We start from the raw sequence: 21,929 nt of genomic DNA, 5'->3' as shown, positions 1-21,929 counted from the left end.
TTTTTAAATTAATCATAAATTTTTCAGTTGAACTTTTGGCACAAAAAGATTTCAAATTTATGATTTCAGTCTAATAACTATTAATTTAGTCAACATGTTTAATTTATGTCAATGATGATAGGTATTCATAATTTAGATTGCAAATATCTCGAGAACCATTACTCTTAGTGATTTTTACCAAGAGACGTAAAAAACGTCGTCAATGTATATTTTTTTACTCAGTACTTTTATACAGGTACTGACGAAATGTTATTACCCTTCAAATCAGTTAAAAAATATGTAGATGGCGCCCTCTACAAGTAGGAGTCATATTGACATCAAAATCAAATTTCTCATGTCAAAAAACTCTTAAACACCAATTTTCATCCAAATATTGATGTTACTTCGTAAATTTATTTGGAAAAAATCCAAATAAAAATGAAACTTCTCCACCCTATCTTCGAAAATAAGCATTTTAGGACATACATTTATACGTACTTTTTGCTTACTTTTATTTGCAGAATATGCTGCCGAAGTTTTCGAAGTACAGTTCGGACCACCCTGTATTTATAAAGTTCAATATACTTTGTCCTATAGTGGGCCGATTTTTATGATTCTTTAAAGAATGTGTAGCCAAATTATTATTTGTCTTTTTAGCCCTTTTTTAAATTAAAAAGTCTTCATATGTCTATTATAGGAGAAGAAAAAAAAAACAAAATATTATTTGGACGAAGGTTTCGAGCACTTTGTAGAATGGTTTAACGAACTAACGAATTTATAAAACACTTTATCATTAAGATGCATCTTTTCTCCATAGTCTGTGTTTTAGCTCGTCTCTATAGCTTCAATTTTATTGGAGATATTCGCTTTTAAAAAAGGCATTAATGATTTACAACAATTTTAACCTTAAATCGTGCCTTTGCTTTTGGTCCTCATGAACACAATTATGAAGTAGTACTTATTGATTTTGTAATGTCAGTGTTATTGAGAAAAGGTATATTATTACTGTTTCTTGCCAGTTACTCTAGCAGAGATCGTTTTAAGCCCCGAAGTTGAAGTGTTCAGCGATGAAGTGTTTAGGGGTTTCCCCAAATTTCTTAGTGTAATTTTTTTATGACCCCTGAAGGATTCCTGATATCCAAGTTACAGATAGAGTCTTCTAGGTTTCTAAGTTCTGTTTTAAGTTGGTTCCCATTTAAGATTCAGAACGGTTCTGGTTCAGTTAGTGAAGAGTGTTCGTTGCTTTTTAAATCACTTATTACGTTATATCATTCCACAGGCAGTTCAAGATTTTTTTTTAATTTAATTTTTTTTCGCATGTGCTGGTCAATTTTCTTGGACAAACTGTTTTCTTGGACAAACTGTAAAATATTCACATTTTCTATTTACTAATGAAAAACTTACATATTTCCTAGACTGCATCATATTTTCTATAAAGTTTCTCAATATAATCCTTCAAAACTTCTCAAAAGGCAGAAGGAGTTAGGGCGAACTTTTTAAAAAGGAAAACAGAACTGATGTATTTTTCATGTAACTTTTCAAAAGTTTTGTCGAGATGCATCTTATATAGATATTTTTTATATTCCTGTATTGTCAGTACATAAATAAGAAAAGCATATTTTAAAAATTAAGTATTTAGGTCGTGTTGTATAATAGAAAAAAATATATAGATGAATATTTAAAATCAAAACAATATATAAATATATTCTGATATTTATAAAGAAATAAAAATAAAAAAAGTCGGAAAATTATTGCTTTTTAAAAATTAGTAGGTTTTTGCGTATACAATTTTTGACGTCAAAAAGGTATTTACTTATACAATATTGTCTGAGGTTTATTAAATTATTATACAATCTATTCTACATTTATACACACCTATTCTACGTTAATATATTATTATATGTATAGAGGATTATGGGATAGTCAAGCAGCCTTAAGAGTGGTCAACTCAGTAACCATCAATTCGAAGTTGGTCAAAGAATGCCTAGAGAAGCTGAACAAATCAAGCAGATATAAAAGTCGTACTCAGGGTGCTAGCCCACTTAGGGATAGAAGGTAATGAAAAAGCTAATAATCAACGACAGCTAAAAAAAAAGCAAACACTCCACTTTCTGGACCAAAAGCGTTCTGTTTCCCAAGTGGAAATAACTTGAAGCAGAACTCAAGAACCTGTAAGACTCCATCCGTAACCTGAAATGGGAAGAAACTTAAAAAAGAAATTTCTCAGGACTTACGACCGAGAAAAATCAAACATTTGCCTTGATTTAAGTAAAAAAAATCTTCTGATTTTCACGGGTCTTCTGATATCGCAGATGAAGAACTAACCTCTGTAAACTGTCTCAGAGACTGGCTTTTGTCAGAGCCCTGCCACTGTATGATGAGTTATAACTCAAGAAACGGAGACACAATAGTGATCTTCCCCCTTCTCGTACAATCTACAATAATTGGTAATATATGGTCGTTGTCATCTGAAGACATTGATGGCTTCTTCCAGAGCATGTTAAAAATTATTTGATGTCTATTATATTATTATATGATCTATTCTACCCTTATACACGCCTATTCTACGTTAATAGTAAAACAGAAAATCTTCTGGGTACAGTTGTACCGGGTGGCCAACTAAGAATGGACGCCGGCTGTATCTCAGAAAATACTTATCGTATAACTTTGGGAAAAAAATTATAATAAGTAAATCGACCAAGAGAAATCGCTGGAAATTATTTTCAAGTTCGAAAAATGTCCGCTAGGGGGCGTTTCTCTGATAGCCGGATCAGAAAAGAGGGTTTTTCTCAAAAATATGCAGGTGAAGAGGTATTTTAAATATTACTATTATAATCATCGAGAAATTTGTAATTTTTTTGATATCTCATAAAATAAAGTGGTAGGGGAAGGTTAAACTTGCTTTTATTAAAATAAGGATAACTCTGGTTTAGGTTACCCGATTTTAGGGATCGGCAAGACAAGAAATCTTGTCTTGACAAGCAATTTCTTGTCTTGTCTTGAAATATTTTCAAGAATTAAAAAAAATCTGTCTTGGCCATTTCTTGAGAGTTGATTTCTTGTCTTGATTCAAGAAATCTTGAAATTTCTTGATATTTTAACAAAAGGGGAACCCCCGTTTAAAATTCGTTTATTAAAGGGGAACCCCCTGTTTAAAAGTCTCGGTGAGATTGGTTCATGTGACGTTTATGCTTTATGCGTAAAATCGAGGGTGAGGCATCTAATTTTCAAAAAATTCAAAAGCTTTGGGCTCATTATACTACAGTAGCCAATTATCGAAGGCCATAACATATCCAAAAAATTATAAAAAAACATTTAAAAATTAAAAAATTATTAGGCTTTAAAAAAGGTTCCAATTTAATTTGGCCCAGAGTATGCCAACTTTAGACATCCGACTTTGGACGTACTTATGTCAACTTTGGACATTGGACATCCGACAAAGTGCCGCTTCGTACAAATATTTTTTACTTAATATTTTTTTTATCCACCAGTTAATGGATATTCATATAATATACAAATACCTAAGTAAATGAGTATTTATTTTTTATTTTTTATTTTCAAGAAATTTTAAGATTTTCTTGATTTCTTGTCAAGAAATCTTGATCTTGAGAAGTAATTTCTTGTCTTGTCTTGACAACCAAAAATCATTTCTTGTCTTGATTTTTTTACCTCTTTTTGTTTCCTATCCTACTACTATAATTTTTAGACCATATATTCCTAAGCGGCAGCCTAACATGATTTGTTCTCTTAATATCTCCGGTTAGAGAGAAGATAGAATGTTGCGGTTTGAGCTAATATTTTGAAAGTTTTGTGCTCTATTTAACTGTGTAAAGAGAAATATAACCTCCTATTTAATTTTTTTATGCAAAAGCGCAATATCTGCTTTGATGTCAAACAGCGCCCTCTAGCTACCACAAAAAAATGTATGGAAACAAAATTTATAGTGGAGATCATTAAAGAAGAAAGGCTCTTTTAAATGAGCCCTAGTTTATTTAAATCAGGTAACCCAAACCAGAGTTATCCTTATTTTAATAAAAGCAAGTTTAACCTTCCCCCTTTACACTTTATTTTATGAGATAGAGCAAAATATTCTATATCAAAAAAATTACAAATTTCTCTTCCAAATCAAACAGAAAGAGAAAAGTAATCAGATACAGAGCGGCATTGGCAGTTAAAAATAATTCTCACAAATATCACAATAAACTGTAAAAAAGCATAAAGCGCTTGGTCTTTATCCAGAAGAACTTATGGTTCCCGCTAGCAAAAAAGGCTCATCAGGAACGCCATGATAAGAGAACAGACTTAAAAAGAAAAAATGGTGCTTGAGCAAAAATATTACCGAAAATACCCGAATGCCAAAGGACATCAGTATTTTGATACTTGTAATTAAAGATGAGCATTGCAGTTTAACAGGAAATAGCAATATAAATTAATATAATATTTAATAAATGTTTTTGTTGATATTTCGTTGTTTCATATTTGTGGTCATGTTTTTAATGTAATGATAAAGAATAGATATATAATATTTTACATAAATGAAAATTACTGTTTATGCTATCAGAAGTTACGTTATTCCATTCTATACCGCGTTAGAGACATCTTCACAGCTGAACTAAGCTTGGGGGCGGGGTTTAGAGACCTTATGCTTTCTACGTGGTATATTATGGAAATACGCCACCCGGTACTTCTATTAGTAAGTTAAAAACAGAGGAAAAATAACTCATCTTATAAACCAGGTGAGAATATGGACAATTTTTTAAAATCCTCTTACTAATATATATGACCATCAACATCTGAAGACATGGATGATTTCTTGCAGTAAAATTATGAAATATATACATAATTATTAATAAAATAACAGAAAAGCTTCTATAATCATATCAATCAGAAAATAAACATAATATAATAGTAAGAATATAATTATATTAAAGGTAACGACAAAGTGTACAGCCTTGGGTTACCAGGTTTTTAAGTAGAGATATTTTAGATAATGACAAAATGGTGAAGGTATTTTTATATGATAATTGTTTGGAGTTACATTGGGGATTTCATTTAAGTATTTTCTTGAATGAGTCTTTTTGTTCAAAAAAATATATACATCTTTTGATTGGCAAATAAATAAATATTTATTTCAATTCTCCCCATTTCTAAATAGGTGATTAACGGAATAATAATAATTAAATACTTAATTTAGGTAAAGATTTAAAGGCAAAGGGTTAGAGAAGAATTGATTAAGTTATCCATTAAAAACGTGGAAGAACTTTCAACCACACACTCCCGCACATTTAGGGTAAAACTCAGTCTGGTGTTAACAGTGAATAAGTCAGATAATGGGAAAAGTTTGTAGCTTTCCTACGGGCTAATTTGAGCCGACAAACTGAGCGATTTAAAACATCAGAAGGTAAATAATTATTGTTGAGAGAGATTAGTATGAAGTAGGTACGATAAAAAATTACAATTTTTTTCTTTTTTTATAGTTATCTTGAAAATATCGTTCAGAATGAAGAAAAAAAATCTGGTAAGGTTTGAGCTTTTAATATTAATATTAAGAGATGCTTCATCGTGGTTTTTTATTTCCCATTTAAATAACACGGGGAAACATATTTTTTTGTTTTTGTAATTTTATTGCGTTGTAACATATCAGCGTTTTGTAAAAATCAATACATATTCTTGTAGAAAATTGAACGGTTTTGAATCAAGGTCTAATATGAATTTTCATTTGATCGACTCGTTTGAAAATTATTGAACATTAAAGTTCAACTTCAAATCATACTTAAAATACTTGCACTTATTTCTGGGACACCCTGTATATGATAACTTCCACAATGTTTTATATTTTATTATTAATTAATTTTTTTGGGCCATTATTTCTTGATAAAATATGATATTTTATATTTTTGAGCCATTATTTCGTGACAAAATATAAATTTTTTTTTATATATTTTACATGTAAAAAAATGTATAAAGTATTGTTATCAAATACATAAAATAATTATTGTAAACTATAAAAAAAAAGGAAAAATTCTAGTGATAAAAAATCTATATGTATAGTTGTTATATAAAACTTAAATTTACCTGCCAAGATATGTTGGGGGTGGACAAACTTGTGGTGGGCTACTTGTTGCTATATTTTTTTAAATATCCTTTCAAAAAATTTGCTAATTTAGGGGTATAATAATAGTTTCAGTAATTAATAAAAATTTAAAAATAAATAAATAAAATAACACAAAGCTTCTAGAATTGTTTATTTTTGTGGAAAATTAGGATATTTTTATGTATATATGTTATATACACGTTTAAAATAAATATATTTACATTATTTCCTTAGAGAATCGCAACAACTTGCAGACCAATTACGCTCAGTATTACGTAGAAAAGTCAGATCAAACGCAGAACTGGATCATCTAAAAAGCAGTACTAGCAGAAACACAAGACCCGGAACAGGAACAGAATGACAACCTAAATGAAATTTCAGAGACCACCCACAACACACCTCAATCCCGTGAACACGCGTCTTCAATTCGCAGACAATCACGGCACTCGGTCATACCACACCCTGAAGAAAATATAGTAACCGAAGAAATTGGACGGATATTTGAAGAGGTATGAAATATAGTGGTGTTGACTTCTTAAGTCGTCCAAGGCTTCCTAAAATTAAATATAATAATCAAACAAAGTCAACTGTCGCCATCATGAATAGAGCATTAAGCCAATACTTACCGCAAAGTTTATCTCTTCAGGACACATGTGATTTAATCTACTGCGCCGCTGCTGCTGTCTGTCATGTTACCGGATTGAGGATAGAGGAGAGATGGCGCAATCATCAAATCATAAACCTCAAATACCACCTTGGAAGAGGAGACTGGAAAATAAAATAAAAGATATTAGGGTAACTATTGGAGTACTACATACATACCTAACAAATGATAACCCGTCGAACAGAACCAAACGAATAGTAAATGATATCATCCGACAAAATAACTTGGAAGCTGGTTCCGTTCGTATCCTAAGGAAATTTATGGACAACCTGAAAAAAAAAATAGCTGGATTAGGGTGCTTCGTTTGCGACAATACAATGAGTTTTGAAAACGGCGCAAACAAAATAAACAATTTATTACCAACCAGAAGTTGTTTCTAGAACATTGAGCACCCAAAAAGAAGAACCTGATAGGGTAGCTTGTTAAAGCTGATGAAATGTATAACTTCTGGAATAACATCTGGGAAATGAGCAAGAACATCAAGATGCTTACTGGATTAAAGAAGAAATACACCGCACGCAAGATTTACCGAAAATGTTCTATAGAGATAACAGAGAACGATATTAAACAGGCCGTTAGCTCACTAGGAAACTGGGTGTTCAAAATATATTTCTAAAAAATCCAGGCATACTGGTGGAAGCACCTCACACATGTCCATGCAGTCTTGGCAATACAATTGACCCAAGCAATAAAAATCCCGCTGAAACAATACCTGCTTTTTTTCACCATGGGCATCACGCATATGATGCATAAAAATAAATTTATTGATGATCCTAAAAACTTCAGGCCAATAACTTGCCTACCAGTCATATATAAAATTTTCACGTCTGTATTCGAAAAATCAATATCAAAACACCTAACAAATCACCATATACTGGCAAGAGAACAAAACGGCAGCCGAAAAGGGTCTAGAGGAAGTACAGAGTGGCTTATAATTGATAATGTAATCGGAAAGCAAGCATATAAAAACCAAAGAAACATATCTATCGCTTGGATCGATTACAAGAAAGCGTTCGACTCTGTACCACATTCATGGATAGCTTGAGCCCACTAATGTTTTGCATGGCCATAAACCCACTAAGTTTTATGCTTAAGTCTAGCAAATATGGCTATGCTGTGAAGAACAATTTAAGTAAAGATTTCCCATTTTTACTCATGGATGATTTAAAATGTTACGCGAGCAACCCAGAACAACCAAGGGCAAATGGAACTTGTAGCATCCTTTAGCCAAGCTGTTCGTATGGAATTTGGTATGGAAAAATGTGCATTCTTGCACTGTAAAAAGGAAAATCCAAGAATCTGAAATGATTATTTTAACTAACGAAATAACACTCTCACCGTTACATCTTTTTGGTTTAAACCTACAAATATATAGTATCCATTGCAAGTACTCATAAGAATAGATGTAGAGTATCTAGAAAACGTTTTTCATATTATAATATTTTCAGTGTGTAATGGGACGGTTTGTGGCAGTAGTAATAGTGGCTTTACGAAATGAATTATAAACCAGAATTACTACGATGGAGTAATAAAGAAGACTGCGGAGGATGCATTTATGAAGAGGGTTTGTAAAGTCTTGGGAACAGAGTTTCATGCGAAGAATAAAATAGCTGCGATCAATGTGTGGGCAGCACCTGTAATTTTAATACATTCGGAGTTCTAAAATGGTCACAAACCGACCTGGAGTCTCTCGATAGGAAAGTCAGAACATCAATGACAAGGCACCGAATGCACCACCCTCATGCTTCAACCATTAGACTCTACATGCCAAGGGACAAAGGTGGAAGGGGAATTATTAGTCTCATTGCTATGCATGAAAAGCACATCAGAAGTCTGCAGCATTACTTTGACCAATCAAATGACCCTCTCCTTTCAGCTATTAAGACCGCCGACAGGAATTTCACACCTTTAAACTTAGCAGGTCAAAGATTACCTGCAGGTACTGGGGGTGCTGAGGAACTAATCGAAGAGTGGAAAGGGAAAGCCTTGCACGGAAGAATATCCATCCAACTTATATAACCCAGACGTTGACCGAAATCTGTCATTACGTTTTCAGAGATGGATGATGCTCAGAGCTGAGACCGAAGGATTTATTATAGCTATACAAGACCAGCAAATACCAACTAGAAAAAATTTTCTATAAATAATAGCCAAAAGGACTTACCTATATGACAGATGCCGACTATGCAATGCCTTTCCGGAAACAATTCAACACATCTGCTCTATAGATGTACCTATCTTGCACCGCGGCATTATCTGGACAGGCACAACCGAAATTGAAAACGAAAACGTAAAAGTATACTGGGATACTGACATCATCACAGATCGTACTGTGCAGCATAATAGACCTGATATAGTAGTCTTCTATAAAAAACAGAAACATGCTTACCTGCTGGATATCACAATACCACTAGACGAAAATATTAAAAATGCAAGAAAAGAGAAAATCACAAAATATGAAGCACTGGCACAAGAACTAAAAGCGATATACGATTTGAGCAAGACTTTTATATTACCAATAATACTTACCTGTAACGGCCTAGTAGACGTAAACCTTGTTCAAAGCCTTAAAAACTCCATCTTCACAACCCGGTAAAGAATCATCTCTACCATGCAGAAGTCCACAATTCTTTCTACCTGTTCTATCGTTCGCACTGTGTTGAACCGCGATTAACGTCGTTGAAAAAATTATCCCGACTTAGTCGCTAAAACCGGCTTTAAGCTGTGAAAAAAAAAAAAAAATAACACAAAGCTTCTAGAATTGTTTATTTTGTGGAAAATTTCCCTTATATTTTTATGTAATATGTTTTATACACGTTTAAAATAAATATATTTACATTATTTGTTATTTACATTATACATTATAATTACAAATAAATAAGTCTACTGTGACTGTTAAATAAATTTTGCATTATCGACTTAGATATTCTAATGTTATAAAGGTGAGAAACAAAATTACATATGCATTACTCAAAAATGAACGATATATTAGTTTACGTTTTAATAAATATTTTGTATCGTCTATGTACAAGCTAATTTATGAAGCTACGCCATTGGAGAATTTCGCTTGGTGACAAGTGGCTTCACTTTCAGCTGCTGTGTTACCTGTCCCCTCTCTTTCCTTGGCTAAGCTTTCAAAGGAGTCTATTAAATGAAAATTCATATCAGATCTTTTTTGAAGACCGTTCAATTTCCTATAAGAATATGTACTGATTTTTACAAAACGCTGATTTGTTAGAAAGCAATAAAATTCCAAAAACAAAAAAATGTTTCCCCGTATTATTTAAATGAGAAATAGAAAATCACGATGAGACACCTCTAATATTAATATTAAGAGCTCAAAGTTTACCAGAATTTTTTTTTCATCATCCTAAACGATATTTTCACGGTAACTAAAAAGAAAAAAAATACTTGGGGCACCCTAATAAACACTATTAATTATTGTCTCTGCATATAATACATAATTGTTTTATATAAAACTAGCGTGTACCCGCGACTTCGTTCGCGTCGAATTAATCATTGGTAATGGCGATGATAAAGAAAAGCAAGAATTTCCATTAACATACAAACTGGATAAAATTTTCTCACATTTATGTCAGCATGATAAAAAACAAGCGAGAAACCCCTCCTTATCGAACCTCTACACCCCACAGTCAATCCGTTTGCCAAAAATCAGCTTTAAACGTCAAGCAGTTTAAGCAGAATCGTGACCATTGAGTAGGTCATATTTTATAAAACACCCTGTATAAATTTTTAAAAAATCTTAAAATATGTAAAACAACAAAACAAAATATACGTGTTTAAGAGTTTTTCCGAAAAACTCACCGGTTTTTAAATAAAAAATATTCTAGTATATGAGGGGTGGTTTCACCCCCTTGGAATTCGAGTTTCGAAAAATCCCTTCTTATCGAACCTCTACACCCTAAAGTCAATCCGTTTTCCAAAAATCAGCTTTTTACGTCAAGCCCTTTAAGCGAGATCGTGATAAATCAATGACCAGATTTTTGGAAACACCCTGTATACAGTTTTAAAAAATCTTAAAATATGTAAAAAACTAACTAAAATATACGTGTTTAAGCGTTTTTTCGGAAACTTGACCGTTTTTTAAATAAAAAATATTGTAATATTTGAGGGGTGGTTTCATCCCCTTGGAACTGGAATTTCGAAAAAGCCCTTCCTATCAAACCTCTACACCCTAGAATCAACCTGTATACCAAAATTGAGCTTCTTACGGTGAGTGGTTTGAGTTGGATCGTGATTAAGGATTTTATTAAAACTCTGAGGAAAAACAATGTTTTTCAAATCTTTTACATTAAAAATAGTATTATTATACTTCAAATCCGCTATATTTAGATAATTTGGGAATATAAAATATGTCAATTTATTCACTAACAATCAAAATTTTGATGGTAACAAAATTCATAAATTATTCTCGAACCAATCAACAAACAAATGCGGTTTTATAATTAAACGTTCCATAGTCGACTGCTTAAATTAGTTAAAATGGATTGTGCTTTATCTCGTTCCAATTTGCCATATAATAATTTTCGGAGGTCTGTAACGTAAATCATTGCAATCTTGCAGTTGCAGTAAAATTATAATTCCTATAAAATACAAACGTTCTATAGGGTGGTTCAAAAAGGTGTGAGTGGATCGGGATGATTTTTTTTTAAATGGAATACCCTGTATATTATTTCATTTTTTTCTTCCTTTCACATCACTTTACCTAGAATATGAGTAAATATATTTTCATAGTTTCCATTAATAAATAAATAAAAAATATACAGGGTGTCCCAGAAATAAGTGCAAGTATTTTGACTGGTAGTATAGTTCAACCTCAGAAACACGCCTATAAGGTTTTTTTCGCGAAAAAAAAATTGAAAATACGGAATTTTTTGAAAAATTTTTGGAATTTTTTTTAGTTTTTAGTTAAAAAACATAATTTCTTGATAATATAGCAACATAGGTAGTAGATTAAATTTACAAGAATGAAAATTGAGAAAAGATCCGGTGGTTCTCAAAATTTTAGCAAAAAATCCTCTTTTTGAGAAAATTTCAAAGTAAAATAATTCCGTTATTTTGGACTTATTTGAAAAGTGATAAAGAGAAAATGTTTCTTTTATCGAGATCTACCACCCCTTAAAATACTTGCACTTATTTCTGGGACACCCTGTATATTTTTCAGCTTTTCTTAAAAAAAATAATAAAAATACAAGAACTCTGTCCTGAAATCAAAACTATATTAGGTATTTATTTTAGATGGTCTGTAATTAAATTTGCTATAAATATGATAATCGTAAATCATACAGGATGTTCAAAATTCTACGCCACACATTCTAAAATATAAAATAATTTTTCTTATTTTTTTTTCAATCAAACACCTTGTATATTCTTTCTTCAATAGACAAGGAATTAAAAAATTTAACATTTTTTGTATTTAGAGTATTTAATTTTTTTTAACGGTTTCGCAGATATTCGCGGTTTTATATTTTATACCCCGCTGGCAAGCGAACCTCTAGGTCGGCGTTTACATGTATAGGAGTGAGTCGTTATGGCAATCTAATAAGTCGGAGTGAGCAAAAATACGAAGTATTTATTACGAAACTACTTAATCTGACGCTAGATTCCATGCGCTTGGGAAAATACTCGCATTCTGTCTTTATTCAGTACATCTTATTTTACTAAGCGTGTTGCCAGTACTCTTCATACACATGAAAACCGGCACCCAAGACCAGAAATGCCGACCCCTAGTATAGCATTTTCCACAGTAAATTTTTATCAAAGCCACTTAATGATTTTTCTCTCGCATTTTAACGTTGAAAGAGCCATATGAAATAATACTGCTTGTATCTGTGAAACCACTAAATTTTTGAAATACTTATAATACAAAAAGTATTCATTTTTTAACTCTCCATCTAATAAAAAATAATACACAGGGTGTTTTATCACCATTTAAAAAAAAAGAATAATTATTTTATATATTAGAAAGTTTAGCGTAGAATTTTGAACATCCTGTATGATTTAAGATTACGATATTTGTAACAAAGTTAAGTATAGACCATCGAAAGTAAATATGTAAAATAGTATTCATTTCAAGATAGATCTTTTATTTGTAATATTTTTTTTTAAGAAAGGTTGAAAAATATACATTTTTTATTTATTTATTAATATCTCTGAAATTATCGATATGTATTTACTTATATTAGGATAATGTAAAGTGATAAGTAACAAGAAAGGAAGCCAAAAATACAATAATATACAATGTGTTCTATTTAGAAAAAATCATCCCGGTCCACTTACACTTTTTTGAGCCACCCTAAAGAATTTAAGTTAATATAATTAGTTAGTTATAATAGTAAATAAGTTTTCCTGAAATGCATTCTCGTACGTACTTTAGGTTTGCACTTAAATAAAATATTTAAGTTTTTTTTTTATTCTAGAAGCTATACAGATGCCCCACGCACTATTGCCGAACCCTGTATATCTGTATAATACTTAATCTAATCAATATTGCAATTGCAGCAATAAAGAAATCTAAATAAATATTAAAAAAGTACTTATCTAGCCGAATTTTCTTCCCAATGTGAAATGAAAACAAATCGACATCTAATCAAAATGAAAAGTAAACATTTTAGTGAATTGTTTCCCTATATTTTTTATATAACGAGTTAAATTTCAAACCTCGGCTATCAATTTCCATTAGAAAAAAATATATTTTTTCAAATCAATCAAAACACGGTCAAAATTTAGGCCAAATAATCTATCAATGCTATTCTTACCCTAAATATTATTTTTTGGGGATCATTAATTTTGGTATACCTATATACTTTTTTATATAATTAGGGGGATTTTAATGTTAATTACTACTCTATCATCTGTAACTATTGTGATTAATTTATGATACAAATAATATTCTTTAAGTTAACAATAATATATATTATGTTCATTTGTATATAAAAATAGATATATATAAATGACCACATTAAATTAATTTTACCCGATATGCCTATTTTTTATCGGAAAATACTCAACGGTAATAAATTGCAATAGCAATTAGAATAATTAACGTTGCATGAAAGTTATATGAATTGATACAGCATTTTGCAATTCAGCGTAATATGCTTGCAGAACACGGATGATGGTTATTTCACTTTATACATTAGTTTATTTTTTCATAGGTCTACTTTGAAATATGTATAATATTATATAATGTTAAAGCACGTATAATTAATACACATAAGCACAAATAAATTATTGATAAAAGTCGTTTCAACCAAAAATCAAACTGGAAACATTAAAATAAGACAACTAGTGCATCGCCTTGGTATTGCGAAACTTGTAAATGCGATGAGCTGTATATTAAGGGGCATCCAGACCGGATGAGCGAGCAGGAGCGAGCAAATTTCGGGTATGTTCTATGGGAATGCTTAACTGGTGTGGACGGCTCTGCGAGCGGGCGAATGATTGCTTGCTCGCGCTCGACGCTGTTCCCGCCGCGCACCGCGCCGTGTCGGTACATCAAAGAAAATTCGCGCTATTGCACGTTCGGTTTGGACGGGATTTTGTTTACCACGTTTGCGATCGAATATCAAAAATTGAATGGCCGAATGAAGTTGTATTAGAACTAATAGAGGAGTACAAAAATCGCCAAGACCCGTAAGGTTATAGCTAGCCTTTCTCTAGGTGAAATTGCTTTTCGGTAACTGGTATCACTTTTCATTATTTTTATGTCAATTAAATCTAATAAGGGCTCTATGAGAGCCAATCGCAGGTTGCGATTGCGATTTTAAAATAGCTGCGATTGAATCGCAGTTTGCGATTTGTTGCTCATCTCTACATACAACGCTCGATGGAACGAAATATGCTGGAAATAACTAAGACCATAAAAAATAGAGTGAATACGACAAAAGACCCAGATAATAGATGTCAACAGATTCAAGTACCTCAAATGGCAATGGGCGGGACAACTAGCAGCACTAGCAATAAGGACGGGCAACAGATGGACCACAAAAATTACAGCGTGGTACCCAAGAGGAATTAAGAGACCTAGAAGAAATCCAACTCCTGAAATGGGAAAATAATATTAGGAAATTAGCAGGGATAACTTGGGCCCGCATAGCCAACCATAGACAACAATGGGGTCAATTACAAAGAGATTATCTAACTATGTGAGGGAGGCTACACCATAATTGGAAAAAGTTGAATGAGCTGAAAATGATGATGGTTTTATTATATTAACTAAAATTTTCCATAGCAGGTATCCGAAGTATCAATTTTTCTCTTTTTTCATTTGTTTCTAACTTGCTCTTGATTGTAATCTATATAACGTACAGCACGAAAACAATTGACTGAACTCGAACGAAACATCAAATAAATGGCACTACAAAAATAAAACGACTCTCAAGGCCGACAATAATTAGAACTATCCTTTCACCCCTCTAATTCCGAGTATTCCTTTAAAGCGTATATATCAGCGTGACCTATTATGTATTCCACCCCCAAGAAGTTCAGATACCTTCGCAGCGAGACCTAAAAATAGTGTGGCAAAATAGCCCAGTCACTTTAGATTTTTTCAACAAAAACATCAGAGACTCGGAATATTTGAGACAGTTAGTTTTTATTTGACAAGTGTTGACAAAATCAGAGCCTTGCCCATGTGTTTCATACGGCTAAGTGTCCACTATAGTACAAAAACGGTTATGAGCAAATATCTAAAAAGAAACTATTGGAAACAAGAAATAACCATCTTATCCAAGTCAAGCAGCCTTAAGAGCGATCAAGTAACCATCAATCAACTCAGTAATCATCAATTCGAAGTTGGTCAAAGTTTGAACAAATTGGACAAAAAAAAGTAAAGCCCTCCTTCTCTTAGAGCTAGCCCACCAAGGGATAGAAGGTATTAAAAAAGCAAACGATCTAACTAGAAAAGGAGGGAACACTCCACTATCTGGACCTGAACCGTCCAACTTGGAAGCCTTCATCCGTAACCTGGAACGGGAATCCCAACGGTCTAAGACACTCGATGAGATTTCGCAGAACTTACGACCGAGAAAAATCAAAGATTTTCCTTGATTTCAGTAAGAACAATCTTCGGATTAACACGGGGTTTTTAACAGAACACTGTGTTCCCAATGGAAACCTCAATAGATTAAGCTAAGAAACAACGGCGAATAGAGATTTTTTATTTTAAATGGAACACCCACTATATTATTCCGATATTCAATGGGGAATTCATGTCTCTTCAAAATACTACCGTATGATCGAATAAAAACGGCGTCAGAGATGGCTATGAAATGAAGATCGCTATCATTTTATATGTAAATTTATATGGGAAATGTCATCGATGTTCATTTCATAGCCATCGCTTGACTTGACGCCGTTTTTATTCGATCATACGGTATTAAGGCTGCCTACCCCTTAAACAAAGAGTTTCCCAGACATTTTCATTTTTATGATTTAGTGACAGTAGATCTAGGTAAAATCTAGGTGGCTGTGATATGTTTGACGTTACTTCAAAATAGATGTCAAATTTTAAAATATATCTATATTTTTAAAAAATGCTAATAAAGCTCACAAAATTTAATTACAATACAAGCTGTAGTTCTTGCAGCCTCCGCGTTGTATGAGAGGCGCCACCCTGTATGTACAGGGTGTCCCACTAAGAATAGCTGTCGGCTGTATCTCGGAAAGTATTAATTGTATAGCCTACGGAAAAAAATATTTATAACTAAAGGGGCTATGAGAAATTGCTGGAAATTATTTTCAAGTTTGTAAAACGGCCGCTAGTGGGCGCAACTGCTATGGAAAATAAGAAAATAGCATTTTTACAGAATTTTGCCTAGATAATGCGTACTATAAATAATAGCTTTATAATCTTCAGTAAATTTTAATTTTTTTTTGTTAGAACCATTTTCCCCTATTTGCTAAAATAAAGTGGTGGGGGAAGGTTAGATCTATCTTTATTTAAATGTTAATAACTCCAGACTGGATGATCAGAACCCAACAAACGGGGGCTCGTTTAAAAGAGCGTTTCTTACTCTATATTACACCATAAAAATAATAATAATATGGTTTGGAACGTAGACGCTAGGGAGCGCTTTCTTTAACAAACATAGCGCGTTTTTTCAAAAAAATTAAATACAATAATATATGTAATTTTAGCTGATAGTAAAGAGTAGTAAAAGCTTAAAAAGTCAGCGAAAACCGCATCTTGATATCTTCTTTCAAACCGAAGATATTAGTAAAATTATAATAAATACCAAAAAATAAGCCCTTAATTACCTTATTTTTACAACACGGTATCAGTAGCCCTCTTGATGATGCCCATTTTAACAAAAAAATAAGACAAAAACAGTTAGTTTATTTTAAAATCGACGAAATACCAGAATACCATAATACCAGATGTATTCATATCTAATAATTAAGATATTAATAACAGTGAACAAGAAACGATGATTCACTGAAGTCATGGTAGGCTTTGGAAAAAAGTTGCTTTTGACGTAATAGTATAAACGTCAAATTGTTCTTAGATCAACATTTTGATAGTCTTTGTTCTTTTGATTGCTTTTTCAAAATGCCAACAACTTCAACTACTTCAAATAATAAAGGCATTTTGAAGCAATTAACAGATAAAAACGCTGCTAAGACTATCAAAATGTTGATCTAATAACAATTTGACGTTTATACTATTACGTCAAAAGCAACTTTTTTCCAAAGCCTACCATGACTTCACTGAATCATCCTTTCATGTTTACTGTTATTAATATCTTAATTATTAGATATTAAAATACATCTGGTATTATGATATTCTGGTATTTCGTTGATATTAAAATAAACTAACTGTTTCTATCTTATTGTTTTGTTAAAATGGGTATAATCTAGAGGGCTACTGATACCGTGTTATAAAAATAAGATAGTTAAGGGCAATTTTTTTCGTATTTATTATATTTTTGCTAATATCTTCGGATTGAAAAAATATCATCATCTGAAAAATGGTTCTGACAAAAAAAGTCCGAAATTTTCTTAAGATTATGAAGCTATTATTCATAGTAGCCCTTATCTAGGCAGAATTTTGTAAAAATTGCATTTTCTTATTTGCCGTAGCAGTTGTGCCCTCTAGCAGCCACACTATAAACTTCGAAATAATTTCCAGCAATTTCTCATGGCCTCTTTAGTTATAAATATTTTTTTCCTCAGGTTCTACGGCCAATTCTTTCCGAGATACAGCCGAGAGCTATTCTTAGTGGGACACCCGGTACGTACAACGACTTTCTAACTTATTTAATTATTTCGTCCAAATTTGAACTAAAATGACTGGTCTACTAAAAATAGTACGACAATAATTAATTAAGAACGGACATGCGAACGAACACCTTGAAGGGCGTCCCATTTTAATTTTAAAGACTATACTCGGAAAAACGTTTCTTTCCTCAAGAGATCGTAGGTGGCAGTGACAGGGGCTGAAGAAAGGGGTTGAAAACAAAGCGGGCCGTGAATTGTTGGGAAATCATTCGTACCGTGCACCTTAGTTTGCACTGACTTCGGTTGAGGTAGGCTCGGAAATACTGACGCGTTTTAAGAGACTTTAGGTGTTGTTTGATGGGATTTAAACAGTTATTTATTGGTGCACCTACAATGGCAGTAGTTGTTTCAGTGAATTTTTTGGTATGTACTAAAAATTAGATAATACTTAATTTTGTTTCGTACTGTATTTTAAACTGGCATGTTTACATAGATGTTTTTTCTCAATAACAAGGGGCCGTCCTCTGCCGGAAACACTGCGACCTATGAGGCCTATTGTACGAGTATTTGTCACCTTTCTTTATATCTGCACCCATTCTCCTATCCCTGTGCCCTGCACTAACTTATGTAGGTCCTTGATAGGATGGGAGCATAGTTCCTCCGGTTCAAGATCTTTATCGCAGAGTCTGCAGCAAAGACTTCCTTGATACAGGTTGGGTAGTTAGTTGTTTACATTGATTTAAGTCCGGAAAATATGGTTTTACAGAAATAAGTCCGATAATTATTTTTTATCGGACTAGGCTTGTAAAATACAGGGTGTCCCAATATTCGGTGGACATAGAACTACTACGTATTTTTGAAATCAAAATAAGCAACACAATTTACCTCTATACAAAAATGCTTCGTTTGTTTGCTGGAGGGCATCAAACTTTAGAAAAATACACATTTTTTCAAATATTTTAAGAACGGTAATTCCGATTCGAATGAGATTTTGGGTGTCTATGTTTTGCTAAGTGCTTCAACATTTGATTTTCACAAAAATCAAGAAAAAATACGGTAAGGGTGTTTTTCGTAAAAGGGTCGTTTATATTTACTACATTTTTTGTCTCTTGTAAAAAAACGCTATAGCGCATATTAGGAAAAAAATAGTTTTTCAAATCTGACTTCCAAAAATGTTTTTGTTACACACCAACCCCCTTTGGAGGCGCATAAAGTCTATTATACCCTAACAATCTAGTTGGCAGAAATATGGAATTTTATAGTATACAGGATGCTACAAATTCGAGGTACGAGCATTGGTATCTCGGAAACCGTAATAGATACGAAGATGGTTAAATTGGGGCAAAGTTGTGCGTTGGGCTGTTCACCAAGATGCCATCAAAAAGTTTTAAAAATTTCAAGGATTGCTGAGTTTTTGAAAAACGAATTTTTTGAAAACTAATTTTATTTTTTCCTGTCGTTAGTTTTTAGAAAATCAAAAACTAATTGCACATTCTCATAGCCACTTTATTAGGGCTATCTGACAGTATTTTTAGATTTTCAAATCAGCTGATAATTTGTGAGATACAGAGGCCAACTTAAATTTTTTAAATATGGACCTGCAGGTTTTCTTTCAGATTTTGAAAGAACTCAGTCTCCTAACGACAATGATATGCCAAACTTTAAACTTTTTTGTTTTGGGTACCTTAACAGCAACAAAACTATTTAATTATTATTTAAAAAAAAATTCAAGTCCGACTTTGTTTTTTAAATTATTTAATCTGATTATATTCATCGCAACAATACTAATCAGTGCTAATTAACATTGAAAAAGAAAATTTGAGCCACTTGAAAGATTCAAATAAATAATATCCAGATCAGCAATTTAAAGATATTATTTTTAACTTTTCTTATTGTGAATTTGAAATTCTCAGTGTACGATCTAATAATTTGCATAATATTAATCGTAGTTATTATGAATAAATTAACTTCTACAAACTAGTTTCTAATGCTCTACATAGTCTACATGTTCTAAAGGGTTACCACCTTTCCTATTGCACAAATTTATTTTTCGTTCAATTTTATTTATAGCTTTTGAATAGATCTTCTTCTTATACTTTCGAATGCATTTTGTACTCATTATTGTAACTGCCGAGATGTGTTGATTTCACTTTTTGTAAAATTTGGACCTGTCGAATTATTTGACGTCATCAGAATTCTAGTAATTCGGCAGCCAAAACCATTCATTTATAAAATTCATTCATTTATGAAATTCATTTATTCGTCAGATCGATTATAATAATATATTAACTGGATTTTAGTTGTCGCCCGGCGACGTAGGTTTTTTTCCGAGAAACCCGACAGCGGTCGGTGGCAATGCTAGAAAGAAGCCGGCATCTTTGATTTTTTGCGGAGTCATATAAAGATAAGGACACATTATTTTTTTATTGAGGTGCTAGTATTTACACAGAAAATACATTATGAAGGGCGCTGTTGCCATATATTGGTATTAGTTGATATTAGCAAAGAATATTATTGTTTGGCTTTAGTTAGTTACGGATAGTATGTCTATATATTTTGCATTTTTTTTATTAATATTCTGTTGTTAGGTTAGGTTAGATAATAAAATATTTCGGATGTAGGAAAATGATTTTTAATGTTTTTAATAAAGACTGGTTTAATAAAAATAATAATAACAGTAATAATTTGTTATACCTATTAACAACAAAATTTAAAATAATTTAATATAAACATTTTTTTACGTAGTAGCAAAATATAAACAACAAATTAGAAGTCAAAATTATTTATATTAGATCCTATTTAAAAATAATATAGTCTCTAAATTTTTTGGCATCGTTGGTTTATTAAATAATAATAATTACAGAGCTAATTTGTTATATTAACAACAAACTTTAAAATCATGAAATATAAACATTTATTAATTTTCTAAGCATGCAGTGTAATGGAAGGAAAATATAAATGAAAAATTAGAAATCAAAATTATTTATATTGGGTACTTTACATTATTATTAAAAAATAATATTTACTTTTACTGGCATTTACATTAAAAAATAAATGAAATATTTCTTCGCAAAAAACTACATGTAAGAGAATTAGCATAAACAAAATACAAACATCGTTAACTTTTTTTTTAAATTGGCACGTGTAAAACTTCAAGTTCATCTCATTTCTCTTAAAAATTGCTACTTCTCAAAATTTCCCATTAAAAAATAGACCATAAATACCATATAAAATAAAATAATTGAAAGATCGAGCTACAGAAAATCACACAAATTTTCGGAAAAATTTGACACCTGCACACGCACACAATCGTCAATTAAAAAAACTACTATTTTAGTATTTTAAATATTTTAATAAACGCAAAAATAGCACAGTATTTATAAGGTGAAGTTATAAAATTTTGAAGAACTAATAATGCACTGACGCACACAAAAATCAAACGAATACTAAATTTCATTTTTCATTTATCAAAAGCATTCGATAGTCGTGGCTCAACGATAACCATTTAGTCGCACGGCGAGGTTGTCACATATGCTTTAGTATACAAATGAATGAATGATTTTATTCGAATAAAACCATTCGATAGTTGAAATCATTCATTCAGTAACCATTCGATAGTCTAATTCATTCGATAGTTCCCATCGCTAGTTACCACCTTTCCTATTGCACAAATTTATTTTTCGTTCAATTTTATTTATAGCTTTTGAATAGATCTTCTTCTTATACTTTCGAATGCATTTTGTACTCATTATTGTAACTGCCGAGATGTGTTGATTTCACTTTTTTGTAAAATTTGGACCTGTCGAATTATTTGACGTCATCAGACGGTCCAGGAACTTCGCTGGCCATTATACTGCTCTACCATTTCCAATCCATCTTCCGGAGAAATGATTTGATTGTTTATATTACATTTTATTTATATTATTTTATATTACTTTATTGTATTCGATT

General features: G+C 31.8%; 1 protein-coding gene across 1 annotated transcript in view; it reads left to right on the top strand.

Annotated features, from left to right (window-relative positions):
- Window positions 1–21,929, top strand: part of LOC115883354 (pleckstrin homology domain-containing family G member 5) — a 432,893-nt gene that overhangs the window by 22,930 nt on the left and 388,034 nt on the right. The window lies entirely within an intron of this gene.

This window comes from Sitophilus oryzae, unplaced genomic scaffold (genome assembly GCF_002938485.1).
Source record: "Sitophilus oryzae breed Bouriz unplaced genomic scaffold, Soryzae_2.0 scaffold_186_pilon_pilon, whole genome shotgun sequence".
In the NCBI taxonomy this organism is placed as follows: Eukaryota; Metazoa; Arthropoda; class Insecta; order Coleoptera; family Curculionidae; genus Sitophilus; species Sitophilus oryzae.
This window is presented reverse-complemented; position numbering and strand designations above follow the sequence as displayed.